This window comes from Podarcis cretensis, assembly GCF_951804945.1.
Source record: "Podarcis cretensis genome assembly, chromosome: 1".
Taxonomy (NCBI): Eukaryota; Metazoa; Chordata; class Lepidosauria; order Squamata; family Lacertidae; genus Podarcis; species Podarcis cretensis.
Window position 1 is genome coordinate 76,207,564 of NC_137170.1, and position 26,011 is coordinate 76,233,574.

Sequence of the window (26,011 nt, forward strand, 5' to 3'; positions counted from 1 at the left end):
AAGATGCACTTTTTTCCTTCTGAAAGGTAAGGGGGAAATGTATGTGGGTCTTATGGAGCGAAAGTGTGGTCCCTGGCAGTGGCGGAGCTGGGGACTTTGGTTCCCAGAGCAGCAGGGGCGTAGCGTCCTAATGGTGGTAGCCGCTCGAGGGGGTGGGGAGAGGTGAGGTGGGGGAAGAGGGCTTTAGAACACTCTTTAGAGTTCCCTCCATCTGAGGGGCTCTATGACTTGCATGAGAGCAGCCAGGAGCCAGGGCGGAGGGGGATCTTTCTCCTTCATGCGCTCTGTATTCCCCCGCTTGCTTTCCTCCTCTAAAAACTAGGTGCATCTTATGGTCAGGTGCGTCTTATGGAGCGAAAAATAAGGAGCTTTATACTTTTCATGAGCAAAAGACTTTGGTTGTGTTTGCTTGCATGTGTCCGCACATAAGCAGTACGGTCCATGCTTCAACAGGACAGCCCCCTAATTAAAACCCTTCCAATAGGATCTACTGAAACATGCTTCAACTACTTTTAAAGCCAGCAGAATACTAGCAAGAATTAGAATACATACTACAGAATAGATCAGGAAGATAACAGTGTTGTTTACCATAAGTAGATGAAAAGGAGATAGAGGAGGGTGTAAATATCAGCAGGTTGTGGTGAGGAAATGGGACCACAAACTGCAGACAGACAGAAAAGCAGCTGGAGAACCTCGTTATACACTTTTAACTCCAGCTTTCTAGATAAACATAATGTGGATACAGCCTGTAAATATGTCCTTGCTTTCTGTTCACTTTTATTCTCAAAGAGAGTCTTCTGTCAAAATTTCAAAAGGATTTGAGAGGATAAATTTCCTGTCCTTATGCTAAAGATATCTATTTGCAAAGTCCCACTTATTGCAATGCAACTTCTCTTCAAGTAAATGTGTGTAGGATTGCAACCCAAAAACTTGATCCTAACCAATGTTTTACTTGGACATAAGTGCAAGTTAAGATTGCAGCCCCAGATATACTGTGACTTAGAGAAACTCTGCATTTGCCCTTCCTGTTTACACTGCAATGTTTTAGCACCAAAAAAGGCGGCATGAAATAGAATGTGATTACCACAACAACCTGCTATATTTCATTGTTTTCTGTGCTGATGGGTTTGTCCCACCCTGCATCTGATCTCTGAAAGTCTTCCCTTGAGAAAATTCACCAGAGTCCAGTTCACCAAATTCCAAGTTATTTAATTCAGCAGCACCTATACATAGAACCTTCTCTTTGGTAACTATCAGAACCAGATTTTGTACGCTCATTTAATAAGACATTTGTTTCAGTGGGCTTACTGAAACCACCCTCACTTATGGCTCTTTCAACAAGAAGAAAACAGACTACCAAGCAGGGAAGGCAATATATTCCTGTAAGCGTCAGAGAAGCTGCTGCTAGGGGGGATGAAAAATCTGGATACCAAATTCATATCTGCGTCTGGCTCTTTAAGACTAATGAAGGTTTTGGAACATGGGAAAGATGCCATGAAATATCCTAGCAACTTCCTTCACTTAGAGCAAAGTGCAGCCTTTATTTCACTTGTGCTGAAGGAACACTTAGAGCAAAGTGCAGCCTTTATTTCACTTGTGCTGAAGGAACAGCTCAACGTTTTGGTCAGAACTGTGAAATCTCACAGGAACCTTGTGGTAACTGGTAGCTGATATGCATGTATGCAAGAGGTAACTGTCCATTGTGTGATGCATGCAAGCATTATTACAGTGGTGCCTCGCAAGACGAAAAGAATCCGTTCCGCGAGTCTCTTCGTCTTGCGGTTTTTTCGTCTTGCAAAGCAAGCCCATTAGCGGATTAGCGCTATTAGAGGCTTAGGGGCTTAGCGGATCAGCTGATAAGCGGCTTAGCGGCTTAGCAGATCAGCTGTTTAGCGGCTTAGCGGATCAGCTGTTAAGCGGCTTAGCGGATCAGCTGATAAGCGGCTTAGCGGCTTATCAGCTGATAAGCGGCTTAGCGGGTCAGCTGTTAAGCGGCTTAGCGGATCAGCTGTTAAGCGGCTTACCGGCTTACCGGATCAGCTGATAAGCGGCTTAGCGGCTTAGAAAAAGGGGGGGCAGGAAAAAACCCCGCAGGAACTCGCAAGACATTTTCGTCTTGCGAAGCAAGCCCATAGGAAATTTGTTTTGCGAAGCACCTCCAAAACGGAAAACCAATTCGTCTAGCGGGTTTTCCATCTTGCGAGGCATTCGTCTTGCGGGGCACCACTGTATTAGGGAGGCATTGTTAACATGGCAATCCCAAGCCAGGACAATTTTAATTAATGCCAGTAAATCAGAATGTGAGGTTATAAACGAGGATATAACCTACAATAGGACATGGGGTCTCCCCCCTTTTTTCTTTTCTTTTACAAAACATGCATTTTAAACCCCTTTATATCCTCTCAGAGCACTCAAGCACTATATAACATTAATCACATCTAAAAATTATTTTATATCCAGTGTGCAATTTGGAGTTCTGTGGGGAAAGCAGCTTTGGACAAAGGGAGGGTAGCAGGGACTGAGAGAGAAGCAAATGATTGCCCTACACCCAGAATTATCCTCAACCCTTCCTTATATGTTGTAGCATAGAGACTGTTCTCAAAAATGAAAGTGCTTTAGAACTTTGTCTTTTTTTTTCTCCATAACCAATGATCTGATCTCTTTGAAATTTTACACAGAGAACAATACCGCAAAAATGAAAAACAGGCCTGCACTTTTGAAAAAAACAACCCTGTAACAACCAATATTATTTTAGATTTTAAGATGAACTTTGTTTCATTAATTTTTTCTATTACAGCTATGGATTGTAGGAAAGTTGTACCCAGTAGCCATTTTTCCCCCACGGTGTCCAAAAAACATAAAATTTTGTTCCAAGACCTAAGAGACCCAAAGATTTTATTCTTTGTTGAGAAAGAGCATGTCTTTGCAATAATTTTCACCATCAAAAACTTTTGAGTGCATTGGGCCCTAACGCTGAAAGTTTAGGTTTTCTAAACCTAGTTTTTCCACCAAAAAAGCTACATTTATACATTTTTAAAGGCATTTATAAAATCTTTTGAGTGCTGGTTTATTTTTTCCTGAAATCCTCATCATGTTATTGATCTCTGTGTAAAATTTCAAAGAGATCTGATCATTGGTTATGGAGAAAAAAGATAAAATGCACACAAGGCCAAGGATCTCAAGAGGGACAGAAACACAAATTTCACGAAACTTTGAAGTTCTATAAAATTAAAACTGTTTGAGATAGAGGGGAAAAATTTAACGGGGTTTCTTTCAACCATAAGGGAATGGTGTACACCAAGTTTCCTCAAAATCCGAGACGGTGGGTGGCATGACCACGTTGAAATGACGTGGAATGACCCTTCTAGAGCATTAGCAGTAGTAACAGAGTAACAAATCTTGTGATACCTGTAAGGCTTAACATTTACCGTATTTTTCGCTCTATAACACGCACCTGACCATAACACACACATCGTTTTTAGAGGAGGAAAACAAGGGAAAAAACATTCTGAATGAAACAGTGGATGTATCATTTTTGTGCTTCATGCTGTGGCCACAGACATGTGATCTGATGGTGAAATTGGGGTGACCCAATGCAAAAATCCTGAGAATCCCTGTGGATCCATGCTTTGTAACCACGTTTTTGCACCATTGCAGCCCCAGGCAACAGTGGGTGCGTGATTTTGGGGGGGCAGGCTGTAGCCATGGACATGCTATGTGCTCTGATGGTGAATTTGGGCTGACCCAATGCAAAGATCCTGAGGATCCATGTGGATCCATGTTTTGTAACCACGTTTTTGCACCATTGCAGCCCCAGGCAACAGTGGGTGCGTGGTTTTGGGGGGGGCAGGCTGTAGCCATGGACATGCTATGTGATCTGATGGTGAATTTGGGCTGACCCAATGCAAAGATCCTGAGCATCCATTTAGATCCATGCTTTTTAACCACGTTTTTGCACCATTGCAGCTCCAGGCAACAGTGGGTGTGTGATTTTGGGGGGGCAGGCTGTAGCCATGGACATGCTATGTGATCTGATGGTGAATTTGGGCTGACCCAATGCAAAGATCCTGAGGATCCATGTGGATCCATGCTTTTTAACCACATTTTAAGTGGGGAGGGAAGGAAAAACACAGAAGGGACAAGGAGCACGAGAGGGGTGTGCAGAGAAGCAGCTGGCTAAGAATGCAGAAGAGGGGTAGGGAGGAAAGGAAGGCAAAAGTTTTCCCTCACCTACCCACCCAAGCCAGCCAGCTCGCGCTATCTCTCTCTCTCTCCCTCCTGCATGTTTTCAGCTTTCCCCTCTGCTTGCCTGGAGGGGAGGGGCTTTCCCTGCTCTTTGTTGCGTTTGAGCATACACAGCAAGGAAACAGAGGTGGGTGGGCAGTAAGACCCTGAGGCAGAATGCCGGAAAGCAGCCGCTTCCTCTTTTCAAGTTTCCCTTCTAGGAGACGCGCGATTTGATTTTTGCCTGCTTTTTTTTTGCCTCCCCTTGCACTATTTGGCTCCAGGGACCACACATTCGCTCAATAACACGCACAGACATTTCCCCTTCCTTTTTAGGAGAAAAAATCTGCGTGTTATAGAAGGAAAAATACGGTAATTATGAAATAAGTTTTCCTGGGCTAAGGCTGCAATCTGAACCCCTCTCCTGATTGTGATGGCTTTGGGGAGGGTGTCACCTCTGTGCCAAAATCTGCCAGCAGAGAGGAGCATTTATGGGAGGTGGGGGCTCTGCTAGGGCAGCAGCCCCCAATTTTGTCCTTATAGGTAGGAAGCTACTGTAATGATGGATGTCAATGTGAACTTTTTCTATGGTTTGTTCTTGTAGATCATGGCATCAGGATAATAGGCATAACTTGACATAAAAAGAAACCCCATTATGAACTCTCTAGACCCTGCTACTAGTCCTTATCTTAAATGTGAGCTGGAAAGTATGCATAAGTATCCTGATTTCCTAATACTTAATAATAGTATTGGTGTGCTAATCCTCCTGTAAGATTCCCCCCTCCCCCATAGACAGTAAGTTCTTTAGAGAACTCCAAAGGTAAACTCATGATTCAAAGAGTATTCAGATAACCAGAATCATGTCCTTTCCACTTCAACCTTATCAGTGTAAACAGAGTGGTGATAGACAGGAACTTGCAGGAAATAAACAATTGCACAAAGACATAGAGAGGTTGTAACACTCACATATTCAGGAAACCCCTCCCCTGTCCATAGAGTTACACTGGGCCAGAGTAATGCTTAAAACCCAGATTTTCAATGGCTGCACAGCTCACAGCTCCAACAAGACCCTCTTTTTGACCTAAACTTTCAAGGACCAGCTTCAGACTTCTGTGGACCAAGGAATGGCCCTGCCTTACTGACACAGAACGCTGAACGGGAGGCAAAAGGCAGAGTTCTCCATTCCTGACTTGCTCTCTAGGTACTTCAGGTCAGGTATACATCCCCACTTCCCTTTTCTTCTTTTCCAGTGGGTACTATGGCAGACTGCCATGCTCATTCTCCAGGGCTTGGGGTAATTCTGCCCAGGATCTCAGGAGAAAGCTGCAAAAGAGAATGTTTATGGCCAGACAGCTCTGCCCAAGTCTACAAAGTTAAATGCTTCTTCCTAGTAAGTATGGCTTACCAGAAAGTAGCCCACTTATGGAGTGCTCTCCCCAGGGAGGTGCAGCTTTCACCTACGCCATTATGGTACCAGGCAAATTATATTATATTATAGGAGGTTTTTAGTCTATGATGGAACTGTATTATTTTTTTTTCAGGACTGCCACTTGAGTTTAGAATGTTTTATCGTTTTACTGTTGTTAGCTGCTCTGAGCCCGGCTTTGGCTGGGGAGGGCAGGATATAAATAAATAAATAAATAAATAAATAAATAAATAAATTATTATTTACTATTTCTTAACAACATTAAATCATTTTATTTGGTGAATAAAATGATTCACCAAAACATTCCAAACCTCGTCACATACCCAAGATGCACCAAACACCCAGGCAAATGTGGGCAGGGTCTATGAGATGGGATGAGGGATAAGAAGAAGAAGAAGAAGAAGAAGAGTTTGGATTTGCTATCCCGCTTTATCACTACCTGAAGGAGTCTCAAAGCGGCTAACATTCTCCTTTCCCTTCCTCCCCACAACAAACACTCTGTGAGGTGAGTGGGGCTGAGAGACTTCAAAAAAGTGTGACTAGCCCAAGGTCACCCAGCAGCTGCATGTGGAGGAGCGGAGAAACAAACCCGGTTCCTCAGATTACAAATCTACCACTCTTAACCACTACACCACACTGGCTCTCAAGAGATTAATTTAGGTTACAGTTTTGTTTAAAAGACCTCATCAGCGTGACAAGCTGCATCTGGCGAGCCAGCACCAGTGCCGCACACGGAAATGCCATTTACCTTCCCGCTATAAAGTGGCACCTATTTATCTACTTGCACTTTGACGTGCTTTCGAACTGCTAGGTGGGCAGGAGCTGGGAACGAACGCCGGGAGCTCACCCCGTCGCGGGGATTCGAACCGCCAACCTTACGATCACAATTCCTAGGCACTGAGGTTTTACCCACAGCGCCACCCGCGTCCCTAGTTCTCCATTCCTGACTTGCTCTCTAGGTACTTCAGGTCAGGTAAATATCCCCACTTCCCTTTTCTTCTTTTCCCGTGGGTACTATGGCAGACTGCCAGGCTCATTCTCCAGGGCTTGGGGTAATTCTGCCCAGTATCTCAGAAGAAAGCTGCAAAAGAGAATGTTTGTGGCCAGACAGCTCTGCCCAAGTCTACAAAGTTAAATGCTTCTTCCTAGTAAGAGTGACTTACCAGAAAGTAGCCCACTTATGGAGTGCTCTCCTCAGGGAGGTGCAGATTTCATTTACGCCATTATGGCACCAGGCAAATTATATTATATTATAGGAGGTTTTTAATCTATGATGGAACTGTATCTCTTTTTTCAGGACTGCCACTTGAGTTTACTATTTCTTAACAATATTTTACTGTTTCTGCTTTAAAATGTATGCCACTCTGTGAAAGTTTCTTAATGGAAAGGCATGACAGAAAATGGAAAATTGGGTGTTAGTCCAGGGGTTGGCAACCTAAGGCCCACTGAGGCTGTTTAACCGGCCCACGCGTCACCTCCGAACCGAGCCGCCCGCTCGGCGAGTCCCCACGCGCTGCGCTAAATCGGCACAGCCCAGCACAGGGACTCTCTTTCATGGCTCTGGAAATCGCTTCTGCGCATGCCAAGATGCTGAAAATCACTTCTGTGCAGGCACGATTTCCGTCATCTGGGCATGTGCAGAAGCGATTTCCGGCGTTGCGCTGTGCCGGTCTGGCACACGGAGGATCTCCACAGGAGTGATCTGGCCCATGCCTAGTAAGCTTTGCCAACCCCTGTGTTAGATCATGCAAGATGGTGGCACAAAGTTCTTTGACAGGAAATGAACACACAACACTCCTGCCTTTAAAAGGCAAAATTACTCATCACATTTGTTCTTTCAAGGAGGTTAGGGCAGCCTTCATACGATTTATGTCACCCAATCTGCAAAGACCACCCAGGGAGCTCCGTGACTGAGCAAAATTTGAGGCCAAGTATCCCTGACCCAAGATCTATATTCACTCATGCCAATTTACAGGGTATCACCAGATAGCATCATGTCCAAAATTTGAGAAGTAACAGTGCAATCCTCTCCAGCACCATTAGGACTTCAGTCTGAGAACAGACTGGTTTTGGATAGACACATTCAACAAGGAAGTTACAAGCTGTAAAGTATTCCAAGAGAAGCTACTGGTGTCTCTTTCAGACAATCTGTTTTCTAAAAGATGGTACCCAAGGTGAGATCAGAAAGCAGACCTCAGGCTTACATGTGCTCTCCCTTCTACCATATCTCTCTCCTTCCACTACAGAGAGTGCATTTAAATTGGTGGGATTTTCTGAAACCTACAAGTGGGAGAGAACCTGCTCTTTAACAGGTCTATCAGAAAGAGAACTTCATTCTAATCCAGGGGATGAAATACTAGTGCCTTAACAGGCCCTAACACCACAGAGTGGGAGGCTGCTGTTGGGGAAGGGCATAATTCTCTTAGATGATAACATATCTGCAATGCTGGAGAAAGATGGAGTGGAAATGAGTGGATTCTTATGGGTGAAAGGCAACTAAGTTAGAGTAGACCAATTGAAATTAATGGACCTTTCTCATATTCATTAATTTCTGTGAGACTACTTTGAGCAAAACTTAGCTGAATGCCATCCTATTTTTTCTGCTGCTATTGGATTGTTTTTATTCAGCTGTCTTTTGGTATATGATTATTACCTGGCTGAATAGTTGTTGGGTTTTTCCCCTTAAGGGAAAAGGTGGGGTATAAATACATAAATAAAATACTACTAATAATAGTAATGTAAAAATAAAATAATAAATAAGATTGTGTACTAAAGTAGCCAAGGTCAGATATTAATCACTGTCCTACAGGGAAGTGAAGGCAGGGAAGGAGGACGGTGATGTAAGGTCCTGGCTGGTTCTATAAAGAAATCCTACAGAAAGGCCACAGTGTTGGCAGACAGGAAATTGCCTGGAAGGAAATCAGTTTACAGTGCACAGATGACACAGCTTTGCAGGCTGTGTAAGGAAGGGTTTAAAAGCAACCCATGACTGCATGTGAGTTCCTGTGCATGCAATATCATATAAGTCATCTCTTGTGTGCCTTCTTTATTGCCTTTTCTCCAGCCAAAGAATTATTGCTTCCCGGAAAGAACTGCAACAGCTCTTTTACACACAAATATGGAACAAATTCTTGAGAGTTTGGTGTTGTAGCACCCTGCTTGTGGTTAACGCTTAGCTGGAATGAAATATTCAACGCAGCAATAGAGAAATTAAAATAATAATTTATTTGTCAGACAAATAAATATGAGGCACAGTGGTATATGGTTACCAAGCTCTGGCCTGGCCTCCTGCCATTCTGGCCAGCACTTATATTTCCTTAATCCAGCCCCCTTGCTCCTCCTGTGGCTGCCTCTGTCCAATCAGCCTGGTTGAAATTCCTATTGGCTGTTTGCTAGAACCAATCACAAAAGATACACCCATTTCCTCTTGTCCTTTTATGGGAAACAAAAAGATATATATTCTTCTATCTATAAATGACAAATAAGTAGTAATATATCTTACATGTGTCTCAACAAGGAACCTTAATTACCAGCTCACCTCGCCCTATTGCCCTCCAAAACAAATGGTTTAATCTTAAATTTTTATCTTAAACAGATGTCAAGGATCTTGAGTTCACATCATCATTGAAAGATCTCCTTCTCTTGAAGGTCTTTTAAACAAAGGCCTGACAACCATATGTGTGCTCTAATGATGTTTCCTGCTTGGCAGGGGGGGCTGGGCTGGTGGCTGATGGCCCCTGTGATCTCTTCCAACTATATGAAATAAGAATCTAGCATAAGGATTTAACATTTCTTAGCTTCTAATTCCTTTGCATAATTACATTTAAGCCAATATATTTAATACATAACATAGATAGCTTTTTAGAAGAATAAACCTTTTCAAAGTAAAAAAGGAAGGAACAGTTTCCAGCCTCAAAATAAGATAGAAAGAAAACCTCTTCTCCAGCCAAGCCAGTTGCCTTTTTCACTGCTCTTGACCTTTCAACCTTAGGAAAATATGGCTCATTTTACTATTTACCCACTCTTAATTATGTTTATCTCTTTTTTTATCTTCTGTAATATGTAGGGTCAGTGTAACCTTGGCTGTCAGCCTGTAATTCCCTTTGACTTTGAGAATTGTTTTCTGCTATAAATCAGGGGGCCCCCTTGTCCAGGAGAATAAACATCTTGCCAAGGTTCTTAGGCAGCTGGTCTTCTGCCTGGCATGAACATTTGAAAATCTTTAAGCTCATTTTAAAATACAGGCCCTGATCAAGCCTCAATAAAAATGCAGGCTATGATTAGATGCCTCAGTGTGACGGGGAGAGGCAGGAGAAGGAAAAGTAAACTTGATAATGCTACATGAAATTGGCCAGCTAGGATCCATGTGGGCAAAAATTTGACCAAGACTGGCTCTTGAAATTGAATCAGTCTACCTAAAGGACACTTGGAAAACCAGTTAGGAGAACATGGGAACCAAACTCCCAGTGCTTCAAACAGTGAATATCCATTCGGTTTCTGCCTCTGCCCTACAGCACACCAGAACTCCTCACTGTGATAAGCTTCTCCTTATTGCAGCATTGCTAGATTATCAATTTGGAATCCTTCTCTAAATCATATTTTCCCCCTCAAAACTCACAGAGGGGCAGGGAAGAGAAGAAGGGAGGACTTCCTACCTCAACCACCTCCTCTACCCTCTCATCTTTCTCTGTCCACATAAATTACCTCAACTCAGGAAGCTGCTTGGGAGCCATGCTCCTCACTTCCTCAAATGCTTGCCCTTCTCACCTCAGACCCAAAGTAGATTTAAACCTTAGGAAGTCTGTTTTAGCATTCTCAGTTCCATCACACCCAATTTCTCAGAAACTAGTCTTTCGTTTATAGAACCAAGATAATTTCTTCTACTTCAATCCAAACCTAACTTGATTAAAGACTACAAGTGATAGATAATTGCTACATCACATGGTAGTTTGTCCTAGCAGCTAATTACTGCTACTAAAAAAACACCATAATGATTTATCTAGCTTCAATTTAGAAATACTAATCTAGCAGACACGATCTAATCTTTTTTGAACACCAGATGCTTTGCTCCTTTGTAAATAAAGAGTAAGTTGCTTTGGGGGAAGCTCTTTAAAGAACCAGTTTACTCAAGCATTTTCTACATGATATAGTTAGCGCAAATAAGGGCAATTGTTTTCATCCCCAAGGGCTAGTAGAAAGCAGATTCATGTCTTTCTAATTAAACAGCTGCTGCCACCTCTTTCAAACAGTCAAGTTTTCTTAACCTTCCTGGAATGAAGAAATTTCAAAAGTTTGGCTTGATGTGCTGGAGGTCACATAGCAGACCATATTTACTTTTTGAACCACCGTTCTGAATGAATGAGTTTTTACCATTATTCCTAAAAGTTCTGTCTGATCTCCACATTCAGCACTAGGTCTTGACTTCCAGATCTGAGTGCTTTTGACATCCTGGCCATTTTATTTCAACTTGGTTCACACACAAGAGAGAACGTTTCTCTGTTTCAGCAACTTAGTATTTTGTTCCTATGGTCCATGTAATTTCTGCAGGTTTTAAGATGGTTCATGCATCTGTTTTAGTGTGTGTGGACATTTGGGGAACAACTAGCAAGGCAGTGACAAGACAGAAGGTATTGCCTGAAATGAAGAGAAAGCTGTGAAGTAGAAAAATGTTAAGTACAAAATATTTTGATGATCTCCTGGTTTCTTTGCGTTTTTGCACTAATATTAACATTAAGAAAGATACCAGACAGAAGGCAGAGTTAAAATAGAAGAGTACAACAGAAAACATTGTTTTGCCATTAATCGTAGGAGACCCACAACTCAACTGGGGATCTGGGGGTTGAGATAAATGTGTGCAATAACTTTACTCATGCTTGCCTGATGGGCTGAGTGGCTCAGAGATTTCATTTTGCAGTTTCCCTAAGGAAACTTATCACTACTAGGGCTGTGCTATAAATCAATATATCATCTGACATCAGGTTTTAGATCAAATCGTAATAGCCATTTTTTAAAATATGACTTTGCAATTTATCGCATATTGTGTGTGTGGTATTCAAAACTCACAATATTGGAAAAACCAGGAAGCCAATGCTTCTTCCTGCAGGTGCAGCCCTTGCTAATTCCACCTCGGTCAACCTCCAACCCTGCCTCCTGCGGCATCAAGAAATAGGTACAAATCACTACAGGAGGCATACTCAAAAATCACCCAGCAGATATCGCCAAACAGTGCTTTAGCAGTCACTGTGAGTCTCAACCTTCCCTGTCTTCTGTAGCAGCAGCAGCAGCAGCAGCAGCAGCAGCAGCAGCAGCAAAACTCTACAAATTACTACAGCAAACTGACTCAAATATCGCCAAGCAGATATGTATCATCAAGCAGAGCTTTAAGAAATGGTTAGCTCTCCGTCTCCCCAGCCAGCAAGCAGGGACTTATTCGCTCAAGTTTCTTGCTTCAAGGCCCCAGGCTGGTAGTTGGCTTAGGGGAAGCCTACAGAGACTTCTGGAGCCCCTCTCCCCCATAGAAACATAAACGGGGGTTAGTAAAAAAAAAAAGACACCTTCCTTTGTCATTTGACCCTCTTCTGTCATTCTGCGTGTGTGTGCATACTGCTTGTGGGTGTGCTAGTGTGTACATGTGTCTCCCTCCCTCCACCCGTTGGTGTGATGTGCATTTGTTTTTGTGAAGCAGCCAGCAAAAAGCACTGGGGTTTTTTATTAACCCAACTCACACTTCACACTTTGCTTTCTGTAAGTGGCAGCCCGGCCCCTTGTTAAAACTGTACTGCTTGTGTGGGTGTGGGTATGACTGTCTCCCTGACTCCCTCTCCCCTCTGTTGGTGTGCCCAGCTGATGTTTCATTTGGAGCCATGACACCATGGCAAGGAACTTTCCTGGAGGTGCAGGGGTCTGTGGAGAAAGGCTTCTTCAGCTCCCTTTCTTTATCCCCATGTTTTTTAACTCAGTCAGCCCTGCAGTGTTTTGCTTGAACTCTCTGTTTGTTAACTCTTTCCCCTCCGAGTTGCTTCCTTCTTTGCTCTGTGAGTCTCCTCCTCCTCCTCCTCCTCCCCCCCTTCTTCTTCTTCTTCTTCTTCTTCTTCTTCTTCTTCTTCCTCCTCCTCCTCCTCTTCTCCTCCTCCTCCTCCTCTCTCTGTGTGTGATTGTGGCTTTCAAGTTGCTTCAGAGTAAAAGAAATCCCCCCACCCTGCTCTGCTGTTGAATATTTGAATATCTAAAAGTGTGACATCAAATCTGCTTTTTTCTTGTTTAATAATGTAATTAAATTTTCAGGGAACCTTTGATATCTATGCTACTAATCACTTCTAGAGCTATAACTTTAGAGAAAATGTGCTAATTTGAACATTACTGGTACAGCTGTACTATGGCATTAACAATTGTAACAATGTGTTAAAGGTAAGTAAAAAAGGATCAATTTTAGACTTAGACCCATAAGTAGTAGCAGTTCCCTGGACATCACCGTGTTCACCTCTACATAGCTCCAGCCACATTTCAAATATCGTGATATATTGAAATATCACAATGTTTAACTGGTAATATATTGTGCTGCTGAAAACCAGGTATCTCCCAGCCCTAATCATCACATTATTCAGTTAAAAGTCTTGTACACTGTATACTAAAAGACAAGAATTGCATTATAGGTGGGGCTTATAGAGCAGAGCCATAGCCATGCCAAGGGAGCAGAGAAAAGAAAAACACACTCAAAAATCCTTTCTGGGTGTTGCAACAAACAGGCCCGTGGGAGCTTTTATTCCTGTATCTGTTTGTTTTGTTGTTGTTGTTTATGAATTGCTTCCCATAAAACATCCCAAAGCAATTAATAATAAAAACATCAACAATATAAATGTATACATAAATAATTTCATGCCTGATACAGATAGAGACAGGGGCAGAAAATTCTGCTTAAAAGGCTTGTTGAAAAAGGAAGGTGGTCAACAGGCACCAAATGGAGAGGCGATGCCTGCTTAATATGTCACAGAAAAGAGTTTGAAAGGGTAGGTACAACCACTAGAGTAAAGGGCTAATTCTTACATCATATGATATTAACCTCCAGATGAGACGGCATCTGTAAGATGCCCTCAGCTGCATGAGATGATGAGAAGATTTGAGACTCATGGCACATCCACGATAGGCATCTATAAGCCAAGCTGCCAACCACTCACATCCAAGCACATGTGTGCTTTGATTACATCTTGAGGTAACACATATTCATCTTGCTCCTGAATTATATAAAGTACTACTCTCAGTGTTGTATAGCTGACTAACAGCAGAGGGAAGAAAACTGGAATGCAGGGGTATAAAATAGTTTCACCAGTTCTTCACAGCTGCAAGTTGGGACACCCATTCGTCTGAGAAAGTGCAAGTTCATGAACAACCTTAACGTTTTTTGTCTACATTAGCAAGGACTTTTAAAATCTGAAGCAGGAAATCTGACACTGTTGTCCTTAGCAGACAGAGGTTGTTTTGGCAAATTTACACTGGGATGAGGATGACAAAAGAGTCTTCCCACGAGGAAGTATTTGGATTGTATTTGAAGTATTTGTGACGCCACACAAATGGACAGACGCAGTGACAGCACTGTTATAGCACTGAGTTTCCACAAATACAAATAAGTGGAAGATCCCTTAAACACAGAAAGAACACTGTCCTTTCCATACTCAAGACACAAATAACAAGGTCTGATTTCATCTGCCAGAAATGATACAAAAGTCACAATACTGTGAAATGTTCGCATTCTTTCAAAACAGTTTCTATACTACATGCCATTTACATAAATTAGCATTTCTCAAAAAATGCCAATAAAATTATGTTTACATAATAAAATTGCATGTACAGGTAGTTATTGGACACTTTAACTGGGACTGCAACAAATGCTGAGTCATGATCCTTTTTTCATAGTGAGAGTCAGCAATCTCCCAACCACTGGAAAGCTAGTGTACTGATACACCTTAGACTGAAATTGTTATTCTACCTTTGTGCCATCTCTGGTTTAATTTTTCTGGGAAATGTGGCGCAACCCAATTGTTACTTAACAGTAATTAAACTGAGGATGGGAACAGGTACACTTCAATACAAAGTGACTATTAATCTCAGTAATTTATCTTGGAGGCCTTCAATTAACCGCTTGGACCAAGGATCATTAGGATGTTAATTTTCACAAGCTGACAAAATAAAAACACTTCTACTGAAAATGGCAACAGTTTGAAAATAAACCACATCAATCTTTGAGGTGAGTTTCAAGTAAATAAAAATAGGAAACTACTAGCTGATTCCTAGAAGTGTGCAGCTCAGAGCAGGGCTTTCTGTGGAATATAACAAGGGTCCACTGTCTGCACCTTCCAGAAGATGTTTTTGTTCCAACAAGCATTCTCAGCTGGATGGAATGGTCTCTCTCTTATTTTTTTTTAATCTGCCTTTATTTTTTGTGCTGTTTTAAATTGGGTTGTTTCCAATTGTATTTTGTACATCACCTTGAGACCTGTATGGAAGGTGATTAATAACAATGATAATACGTCCATGATGCTTCTCATCATCTAACAGACTTACTTCACATTGCTAAAGGGACTAAGGCAATTCATGATACAGTTTAGATAGCCAAACAAGCAGTCCTTGAGCTGCCTATTATCCACAAATAGACTTCACCTGGCCAGAGAGACCATACCTAACTAATTATGGTTTGAACAAGTGGATGTGGGTAAGTCTTTTAGGAATCCTCTCCCTATCCACAAAAATAAAAATACCCGTATTTTTCGCTCTATAACACGCACCAGACCATAGCACGCACATAGTTTTTAGAGGAGGAAAACAAGAAAAAAAATATTCTAAACGAAACAGTGGATATATGATATTTGTGGTTCATGCTGTGGCCACAGACATGTGATCTGACAGTGAGTTTGGAGTAGCCCAATGCAAAAATCCTGAGGATCCATGTGGATCCATGCTTTGTAACCACGTTTTTGCACCACTGCGGCCCCAGGCAACAGTGGGTGTGTGATTTATTTGGTGCAAGATGTAGCCATGGACATGCTATGTGATCTGATGGTGAATTTGGGGTGACCCAGTGCAAAAATCCTGAGGATCCATGTGGATCCGTGCTTTGTAACCACGTTTTAAGTGGGGAAGGAAGGAAAAGCACTCAAGGGACAAGGAGCACGCGTGGGGTGTGTGGAGGATGCTGCTGCTAATAATGCAGGAGAGGAGTTTAAGGGGAGAAGAAGCACGCGTGGGGTGGGTGGAGAAGGATGCTGCTAATAATGAAGAAGAGGGGTATAAGGGAAGAAGGCTCCTCTCCTCTCCCACTTTGCTCCTTTAAAGAAGCAGGCTCTCTGTCCCTCTCTCCTCCCCACTCCGCGGCTCTTCTCCTGCTTTGCTGTTTCAAAGCGAGGCACGGAGGAGGGAAGGAAGGGGAACCATGGATCCTCTGCTCATGACTGCAGCAGATCCCCTCCGCCACCCGCAGGCATTCACTCCATAACACGCACAGACATTTCCCCTTACTTTCTAGGAGGAAAAAAGTGAGTGTTATGGTGCAAAAAATACGGTACTCTTGACAATAGCAAAACATTCCAAATTTGGTTGTCATATTTTTTAGAAAGACCCCAAAATTGTTTTTTCCATCATGTTGCCATACATTCAGGTTTTCCCTGAAATTTTGCCAATTCAGCAAAATCCCCGCCACCGCCACAGTTTTTATACACAAAAACCAGGACATGTCAGGAATTATCCTGACATATGGCAGGCCTAACATTTGTCTCACCTATCTTGAATTTGGATCTTCTGGTTATGGTATTTGGGGCTATTTAGGATTAAATTCTAGTCTTCTTGAAATGATTACTGGCTTTGAGAAGCCTTTTCAGTGCTCCCTTGGGAAGTGGTGGACTCTCTTCCATGGAGGTTTCTAAGCAGAGATTGGATGGCCATCTGCCATGGATGCTTTAGCTGAGATTCCTGCACTGCAGGGGGTTGGATGAGATGACCCTCAGAGTCTCCTCCAACTCTACGATTCTATGACTCTATAGGTCTAGATCCCAACTACTCTATGTAAAAGAAAAGAAAAAAATCCCATAAATGTATCCCATAATGTAAACTAAGAAGAAATCATCATAAAGAGGTAACATGAATACAAAAAGAAGCAGTTCAAACTGATTCCTACTTAACACACATTGCATGGAAATAATTCCAGTCCAATAATTTGACCTTCCACATCAGAATGGTTGGGATCATAGCCAAAGTTACTACTGCACTGGCAGTCTTCAACACTTCCCTGGGATATCTGTGACAGATTTATAACTAATAGCGGAAAGAACAGATAAGACACTGGGGCGAGTCCCCCCCCCTTATCCATGAGGGAAGCAATCTATACACCAGAGACTCAACAGTACATACTGTTTATCAGGAAACAATATTTCAATTATTAAACATTGGCACATTTGCACGTGGGGAGGGGAAAATGAGTTTTTATTCTTCTAAAAACAAAGGTTTGGTTAATCATTTCAGAACCTAAACAGAAAGTGTTTTATTCTTCTTCAACAAGATTGCAACGTACATTTAAAGATACTGTGCTGGCCACAATGAGCGGAATTGCTCAACGGGGCATGACCTTGATTTTTGAAATTGGCAGCTGGTCAATTTTAGGAAGCTGCCTTAAGCTTAGACTTTGTGTCCAGCATTGCCTACTATGACTGGCATTGGGTGTCAGGCAAGCATCTTTCCCATCGCCTGCTACTTGATTCTTTTTAGCTGGAGATGCCAGAGATTGAGCCAGAGAACTTTGTGCAAGCAATAAAATGATTTCTAAGGTCACCTATATTTTATGCTACTAGAGAGTATTTCAAATAGAAGAGTTTTGGCCAAGAGATTCACTAGTAAGAAGCCCCCTTGCAAGTCTTCTTTCCATTGTGATTCGAGGACCCGCCACCCGGCCTAAGGATAAGAAAGACACATGGTCACAGAATATTAGGTTAATGGGCTAAAAAGGCCACAACTTTATTGATTATAGCATGTGAGAGGTGTTGGCTTAGGCATTGGATAAAACAATGGAGCGTGACTCCACCCCCTCAGGAAGGGGTGAGTCTAACAAGGGTTAACCACCAGTAGGAGGAGCCTGTTGATGCAAATACAACTGAAAGCTCCCCCTGATGTCACCGGGGGTCGTACCATGGCCCTAGCCACCAGCAAGGGCGTCGGATAAATCCGACAAAACCCAGCAGCGCAATGAGGTGGAAGCACTGCTGCGGCCACATTTTGAGTGGCTAAACCCTGCCCCCAAGCATCCCCCTGATTGGATGGCTGCCAGGGGGCACGGTGCGGCAGGAGCAGGGGCCGGGACACCCCCTGCTAAAAGCGGGAAATGGCTCCCACTCACAACTCCTCCCCTCTGGGAGGAGGAGAGGCTTTCCTCCAAATTATTTCTCACTGTTCCTTTATTCCCCAGCCATTTAGTTTTGAAGTTTGCCCAAATGAACCTCTGCAATGGGCTGTAGTTTTAGCAGCAGCAGAGCACACGTCTTGCATGCAGAAGGTCACAGATTCAATTCATGGCATCTCCAGGTAGGACTGGAAAAGATTCCTACCTGAAACCCTGGACAGCCACTGCCAATCATTGTAGGCAATACTGACCTATAGGGAACAATTGATGTGACTCAGTGCGAGGCAGGTTCCTATGTAATGAAATAGAAGGAAAACACTCCTAACCCTTAGGCCTGCTCAGGTACTGTCCAGTTCCCCATAGTCTTTAAATAATTATTCTGCAGCATTTGCCTCATGGTTTGTCCAACAATTAAAACATTTCCTTCTTGTTTAATTTATGCAATTTGTCAAAGGTTTCTCCCTAACTGAAGGGGTAGTTTTTGGTTTTTTTTACATAAAAGGGTCACGGGTACCCCATCCCTTCTCTACTGTATTAAAACATGCAGGACCTGGAAGGGAAGGTGAATGGCAGTTTTTACAAAAGAGGCAGTATGAAGCATACTCAGAAAACATACGAGTTATAAGAATCCTGATTAAACAGACTGCATTTAACCATATTGATTCTCAGCAAAAATTAGTCTTAGGGGAAACCCACACCCTTACAGCTACTAAAACATTCTGTTCCATTGATGGAATGGCAAAAAGTGATTTTATGCCTAAATTCCATTTCAGTATTTCATTCCAACAGTTCTGAGTATTTAAGCTAAAGTAATCTAATTTGCTGTGCTTTTCAATGGAGTGACTTGGCACTCGTATGTCAAAGTACTAAGAATTAGACCATTGAGACTGTTGCTATTTTCTGATGCACATCCTGGAAAATTCAGGTTGTGCTATCAAAGTTCATTTGTAGGTCTTGAACAGCAGAACTCGCTTCCCCATAAGATCACACTTTTTGTGGCAAGGAAAGTGATGGGAAAATGCTAGACTCTCAAGTTTACAACCACGGTTGGTTCCAGAACTCATGCACACTCCACGTCCCTTAAAAATCTGCTGTGGAAGGTTGGAAGACCCCGTGGAACAGCATAGGTAGTGGTGCAGGAGACTGTTGAGAGAAGCTTGTGAAAATTGCCTACCCTCTTCCTTCTGTTAGGTAGCAGTGGACAATTTCAGGAGGGCTATAAAGAATGTACTTTGATTACAAGGCTGCCCTAAACTCTTTACTTTGAAAAGGAAATAGATTATGTTTAAAGAGAAACAGCTAAAGCTTCCCTCCCCAATTATTCATGAAAGTTAAGAGGCAGTTTGTTTCTCACAACAATGCTACAAATGTAGTGATTTTCAAATCCAAAAAAAGACATCTACAGACACTAAAAGACTAAGGCTCAAGTCCATGGGTAGGCAAATTAAGGCCCAAGGGCCAGATCCGGCCCAATCGCCTTCTAAATCTGGCCCGCAGATGGTCCAGGAATCAGCATGTTTTTACATGAGCAGAATGTGTCCTTTTATTTAAAATGCATCTCTGGGTTATTTGTGGGACCTGCCTGGTGTTTTCATGAGTGGAATGTGTGCTGCATCTCTGGGTTATTTGTGGGGCATAGGAATTCGTTCATTTCCCCCCAAAAAATATAGTCCGGCCCCCCACAAGGTCTGAGGGACAGTGGATTGGCCCCCTGCTGAAAATGTTTGCTGACCCCTGCTAAAGTCAGATGAGGCTCCAAATCATGGCTTTGTGGATTGGGAAATGTGTAACAGGCCCACATTCCTCCCTCTATCCCTCTACTTCCAGCAATCTTGTGAAGTCTGAAATCTGACAGACTGGTTAATACCAACTTCCAACTAATGGTTTGCAAACTCACCTCAGTCCATTGCTTGAAGTTAGAACTGGACACTTTACTCAGTTCAGACTTACAAAATAAGATTAGACAGAGCCAACTCAGAGATGAAGGTGGGACAAGCATATTGGTCTACAGAATGTACCTAAACTTCCTAAGAATGGTTTGGAGAATGACTTTTGACTCAGGCTTAAATGTACTTTTGGTAGCACGGTTTTAACTCTTGGTTGTACATTAATACACAAACTTCCATCTCCAGGGCCATTAGCTTGCACCACCCATTTCCCCCTTTGAGTATATGCTGTGGTCACAAACACTGATAATAATCCCTCATCCATGTGGGCAAGTTTAAAGGAGCAAAATCTACTGGAAGGGTTTAGCACAGGGGGCAGTTATGCTAGAACAAGCACTTTTGACTGTACAATGGAACTTCCCCTCCTTCCACATGCCCTCTTAAATGGTCATGGGTTTCCCCCCAACTTTGTGGTGCATATTTGGGGGGGGGGGTGAGGAGAGGGAGGGGAAGTACATTGCACTGCCAAAAGTACTCACTCTAGTGGAACTGTTTCATTGGATACTGCCCAGAGAAATGCCACTACACGGACAGAGCAAGCTCTGCCAGTTTACAAGCACTGTTATATTCTAAAATGCACAAGAAGGAAAGGAGGCTGTTAACTTAGTTACACTGGAGCTAAATCTGAGAAGTAAAACCAAAGAAGCCAGCAGGTTTTGTGTGTGTCTCTTGTCAGTGAATATAGCTGAATGCTTAAAGGACTTCTTTTCTCTTTCTAAAACCTCCAAACAAGTTTCGCTTTGACATGCCAGCAGTGTTGTAAAGAGCTGCCCAAGTTTTTGTTCTCCTTCACACTTGTTGCTGCCAACAATGCCAGACCTCAGATAAGCAAATGAGTGTGGGGAGCTACAGAAGGCAGGGGAGAGAGGAACCTTGCATACTAACAAGTCAGTCTGGTGTTAGTCTTGGGAATCTTTCTGGCTCCCACAGGCTTTTGTATCATGGAACTTGGGGGGGGGGGGGAAGAGCGCCACTTTTGAGTAAGGTTGACTCTTCAAATGGTTCGACCTCTAGGACAAAAAAACATTTTGCAACACTGCTTAGATCAGCCTTGCAACAAAACAAGACAAAACCAATTGTACAAAATCTGTTAGCCTACAAAATAATCCTACCAGCTCACAAACCCACCAAACCCTCATGCCCACACTGGTGGGAGGAACCATGCTGGTCTGGGCAAAGGATTCGGCTCAAATCATTCTTCTAGTGGACATTTAATATACCACAGAAGCCACACAGCTCCCAAGTGACTGAGTATCATGGCTTGATATACTAAAAGCCATTATCTGAGGAATCCTGTGGGTAGAAACCTCTATATACACCCCAACTGACATGAGAGCAATTATGGAAGTGAAGACAAGTCGTGCTAACCAGGCTATATGTAAAGTCAGTTATAGGACAACCTGAAACAAACGATATTTACTTCTCCCCACCTGCATAACCACCAAAGATGGTTCTTAGTCACCAGAGGCAGCTTGCAATGGCTGTTTGCTAATCTTAAAGCAGCCTGTCATACGCACACAGAGTCTGTATTCAAAATGGAAACAGGAGCAAGGGGACATGCTGAGTGTCTGCTTTGATTAATAGAGGGTTTTTTTTAAGACAGCAAAGCGTATCTGCATTTTAACTTTTCTGGAGTTCTTGCAGCCTTCTCTGAATATAAGGCCCAATGCAGGCTTTTTGCTCTTGCACAGCTTTTTCACACTGCATTTATTTCCTAACACTCATCGTAGTTGTGTTTGTTTTACAATTCCCCCCCCCCCATTCTCATACAGTATCACAATATAATTATTCCATGTTTGTACAACCCATGAAAATTCTATGAGGAACGGGGAATCAGCTTTCTCTCTTACTCACTTCTTTTCTACATACAGCAATTCTGCCCTGCCAACCTCCTGGCGAAACATATGACATGAGTTACCCTGGCTTCCACCTATAGTCTGTACAGACCAGCAACAGCTGCACTACATGATTCTTCAGCCTATTGCTGCTAAGATTGTATTTTCTACATTCCAGCCATGAATGCTGTGCTTTAATTCAACCATTTCAGTGATCAGGATGGGGAACCAGCAGCCCGCCAGATGTTGTTCAAGTACAACTCCCATCATCCTTGACCATTGGCCACGCCAACCGGGGCCAATGAGTTTCCAATAACATTTGGAAGGTCACAGGTTCCCCCATCTCTGCTCTACAACACAAAGAACTACTCTGTGGTGTGGCAATTGCTTAAATTAAGAACCATAAACACCTGGAAGTCACAGATAGGTAGCCGTGTTGGTCTGCCATAGTCAAAACAAAATAAAAAAAAATCCTTCCAGTAGCACCTTAAAGACCAACTAAGTTAGTTCTTGGTATGAGCTTTCGTGTGCATGCACACTTCTTCAGATACACCTGGAAGTCAGTAGGGCTATCATCTGCACAGGTTACTTCATTTTCCCGTAAGACATTACCTGGGACTGAAACAACAAGAATAAGCATTGTGATCACTATTCCCAAAGGTTACTTTTTAAAACATCTGTTTAAACATTTGTTTTGATACAATCCCTACTTCTGTTACTTTGTAAGAAGTGATAGTTTAGCATTTATTTTTCCAGGTAGATCCAAGAAGTAGAGGAAGAAGATGGCAATGGCTTAACAGAAACCATTTTTTTCATGAACAAACTCTGTGTAGCCTCTTACTTTCTCATAGCTAGTGAGGATCCCATGTTGAATCTGATTCACATGCGTGTTCATCATGCATGTCAAACAGTCATTGCAGACCCTACACTAAAGTTTTTGTCTCACCTGAAAGACAAAGCTTTTAAATGGGCACTGTTCCTAATCCAGCTGCAAGTCAAATTATGAATATGCATTAATGACAAAGCCTTTGTATGCTCCTAAGGTGGTCTAGATGCGGGCTTAGAGAAGTTGAGAGAATGGAAAGAGGCCTCCACCAACCATGACCACACTCCCTTTATGACGGAAGGCATTTCTCTTGAGCAATTGCTTAAGAGAAGATGTGCCAAGCAGTGGTGGATGGAACCAAGTGGTCAGAGGAAAAATGACAAAGCCACAATCCTTATCAAGGAGTATTTTCGACCAGTGTTAGAAACTGAGATATGAAAACTAGGAGCTAAATGGCACCTTAAACCTAGATTATGGGCAACAACAGAATGTCTAGGCACACTTTTTATAATAGGAATACAAAGCTGAAAATGAATGAACTGCAGCTAAAATATTATGTCATTTTTCACATGGTCTAGTCCTCCCCCTGCCCAGCCCCTAAGATTCTTAAGAGGGTCTCTTCTCCAGTCTTCAGAGAGTAGCTGGAAATGAGGAGGCAAAAAAGGTCCCCCTTTCCTTCCACTCTGCAGTTTTAATCTGAAATTTAGGCGGAGTACTGCGCCCAGAGATCAGAAACTGCTTGCGCTAATTAAATTCCCTGTCGCAAAATGCGCCTAGAACAATGGGAGTTTTGAACACTGTTTTCGACATGACAAAAGACTGACATGAACAGATGGGGTGCCCAATAGCTTATATATCCTTCCTGCTAAATTTCAACACTTCCATAGAGCTCTGCATTCTTAGCACAATGTCAGACTACAACAACAGGAAGTTTAAGACAAAAGGTAAGAAAAGGCCCTCAAGATAAGGAGTAAGTTGGGGGGGGGGACACACACAACACAGCTAGAGAGGCTATGTTTCCTTATTCCCATGGGAGGGTTATTGCCAATGGAATGGTCTGAATTTATAGCACATATCATGCTTTGGATGCAGGCGCAGACTATTATTTTAATTCACTCCTCTGAGTTCTTATCATGTTCTCACAGCCAGGACGACGAGCTTTGAAAACCTTGTCACAATGAGCTTTCCCTAGTCATAACAAAACTGAGCTTCCATAAGGGTAGCTAAGGGGGGTTCACAAAAGGAAGCTGGCCAACTTGTCCTTCTGTGTCCATCTTCAGATGCAGGGCTGTATGGCTGACCCTTTGTACCTACCGTCATCTGCGTACACTCTCACTGCAATTTCTGAAATCACAGTTGCAATGGATTCTGTTGTGTTTTTATGTAAACTACTTAAATTTTTTATCATTTTAAGCACTATTAAAAAAAAACTAACTAACAAAAAAGCCCACCACAGCAAAATATATCAATTTAGGAACAAGTTTGTACATTCTATTTTTCAGAGGTGGTCAGTAGGAATTATATATGGTTGCAGGAGAGAGCTGTTCTTAGCCAGATAGGTAAAGGAAGCATCCCAAATTAATTCTATGAGCAAAGAAAAATAAACGCATTCTTTGAATTCTTTCCAGTCAAAGGGACACATATTAAATTAGTGCTATGTGCAGCTATGCTATAAAAAAGCATTCTCAAAAATGTTGGAATCATAAGATAACATATATTATTAAACTTCTATGTATTTCTAGAAGGATTCAAAGTGCAAGGGCTCGGCTCAGAGTAATAGGTTTACAGGCAAGCAATGCAATCAAAACATTTGCAAATCCTAATAAATCCACTACTGGAAAATGAAGTACACCACCGTTATACATCACCAACAAATCACTAAACAATAGATTCTTAGACAAATCTCTCATTGTGTGCCAAGAGAGTTAACTAATCCGTCTATAAACAGTAGTTGGGAAAGAAGGCAGTGATGTTGGCCTGCACAATACATATATGATACTTTGTAAAATGTATGCCATAGATTTCTTCTCAATGAGGTTTCAAGTCTTCTGCTTAAGTGATGCAGCCCTGAGGCAGCTACCTGTAGAGCCAGAATTACTATGAGCCTCAGACCAGGGCAGCTGTGATCTAGCCAGACTTCTCTTCCCTCTCCCCACCTCCTTTTTCTCTTCACAGTCCAGTGGATAGCAGTGACCATAGGTTTAGGGAGCATGGCACATTTGGGAAATAATGGTAATTCTAGCATGAAGAGCACAAAGGGGTTGCTTAATAATTAATCTCTTTAAGTCTATAAGAGCTGCAGGACAAAATGACCCAGAAAATCACTGGGAATGACAGAACCTCCATACCAAATGCATGCCAACAGCAGAATTCTATGCAGGTTTACTCGGAAGACAGTCCCATTAAGTTCAGTGTTTCTTCCTCTTGGGTAACAGGGCATAGGGTTATACTTTATATATCTGTGTAAACAACAGGGAGACGATTTCGTTCTGTACCTTCCAAGCCTCTCCATTAAAAGAGAGAGCAAGCACAGTGCCCTTATATGAGCACACGGCAGGCACACGGCAGACACAAGAGATATGAGCCCGTTTGCTCAACTACAGTTCAAGGCTGTTAATTCAATGACATCATCCAAAAGGTGGCTGAAGTTAACCTGGCGGTTTGATGGCTGGGTTGTGAGCAGTGGTGCATGGCAGCAATGCTACAGAACATTAAAGGGTGGGGGGGGTGACAGTTAGGTTTAGCCATGCTTCTCCAGGCTAATACTCTCCCTCTAGAAAAGTATTCTTTAAAATGTGTGGGTCCTGGGGCTTTTTAATCACTGATGCTGGCAACTATAATGGTGGGGATATCAGTCCAACAAGTGTTCAACCAAAAATATGTTTCATATGCATGCCTGGAATAAACTCCATTAGTGGCTCCCACTGGCAAAAAACGTTGGGAGTTGTTAGGAGTCCCCAAATTAGCAACCCTGTCCCCAAGGATATCCTTTTCCTTCAGGGCTAATACTTTACTTTTTGTAAAGTAAACAGCAACCTTCAGATTTGTACAACTCAACTTCCAATGTCTATCAAATAAGGTATAGGCAGATTTGAAACCCTTCTTAGCTCAAAACCACAGGAACCCAAGAGAAGCCTAAATTCTTCTGAGATTTGGGGTGTGGTCGGTGCAAAATTCTGCAGCCAAGAAGGAAAGATGAGATCATGAGAGGCAGTCTGAAAGGCACTGCAAGTCATCCATTTTAAAACATCCTTATTTCCCACAAATATTTTTAGTGCGTTCTCCCACACTCATGACACTTCCCCACCCCCCCCACCCCCTTTAAAAGAACTGCCTCAAGTTGAGAAGTATCGCTTTCAGAATCTGCTATGTGCA

The 26,011-nt window shown here is 42.5% G+C and overlaps 1 protein-coding gene and 1 long non-coding RNA gene across 2 annotated transcripts in view; both read right to left on the minus strand.

Annotated features, from left to right (window-relative positions):
• CD81 (CD81 molecule) overlaps nt 1-26,011 on the minus strand; it is a 63,953-nt gene that overhangs the window by 36,733 nt on the left and 1,209 nt on the right. The gene's annotated exons all lie outside the window — the stretch shown is intronic.
• LOC307222702 lies at nt 3,682-4,187 on the minus strand. The gene is made up of 2 exons (XR_013841853.1): nt 4,020-4,187; nt 3,682-3,851 (listed from the first exon to the last, which is right to left on the minus strand). It is a non-coding gene; the product is annotated as an uncharacterized lncRNA (long non-coding RNA).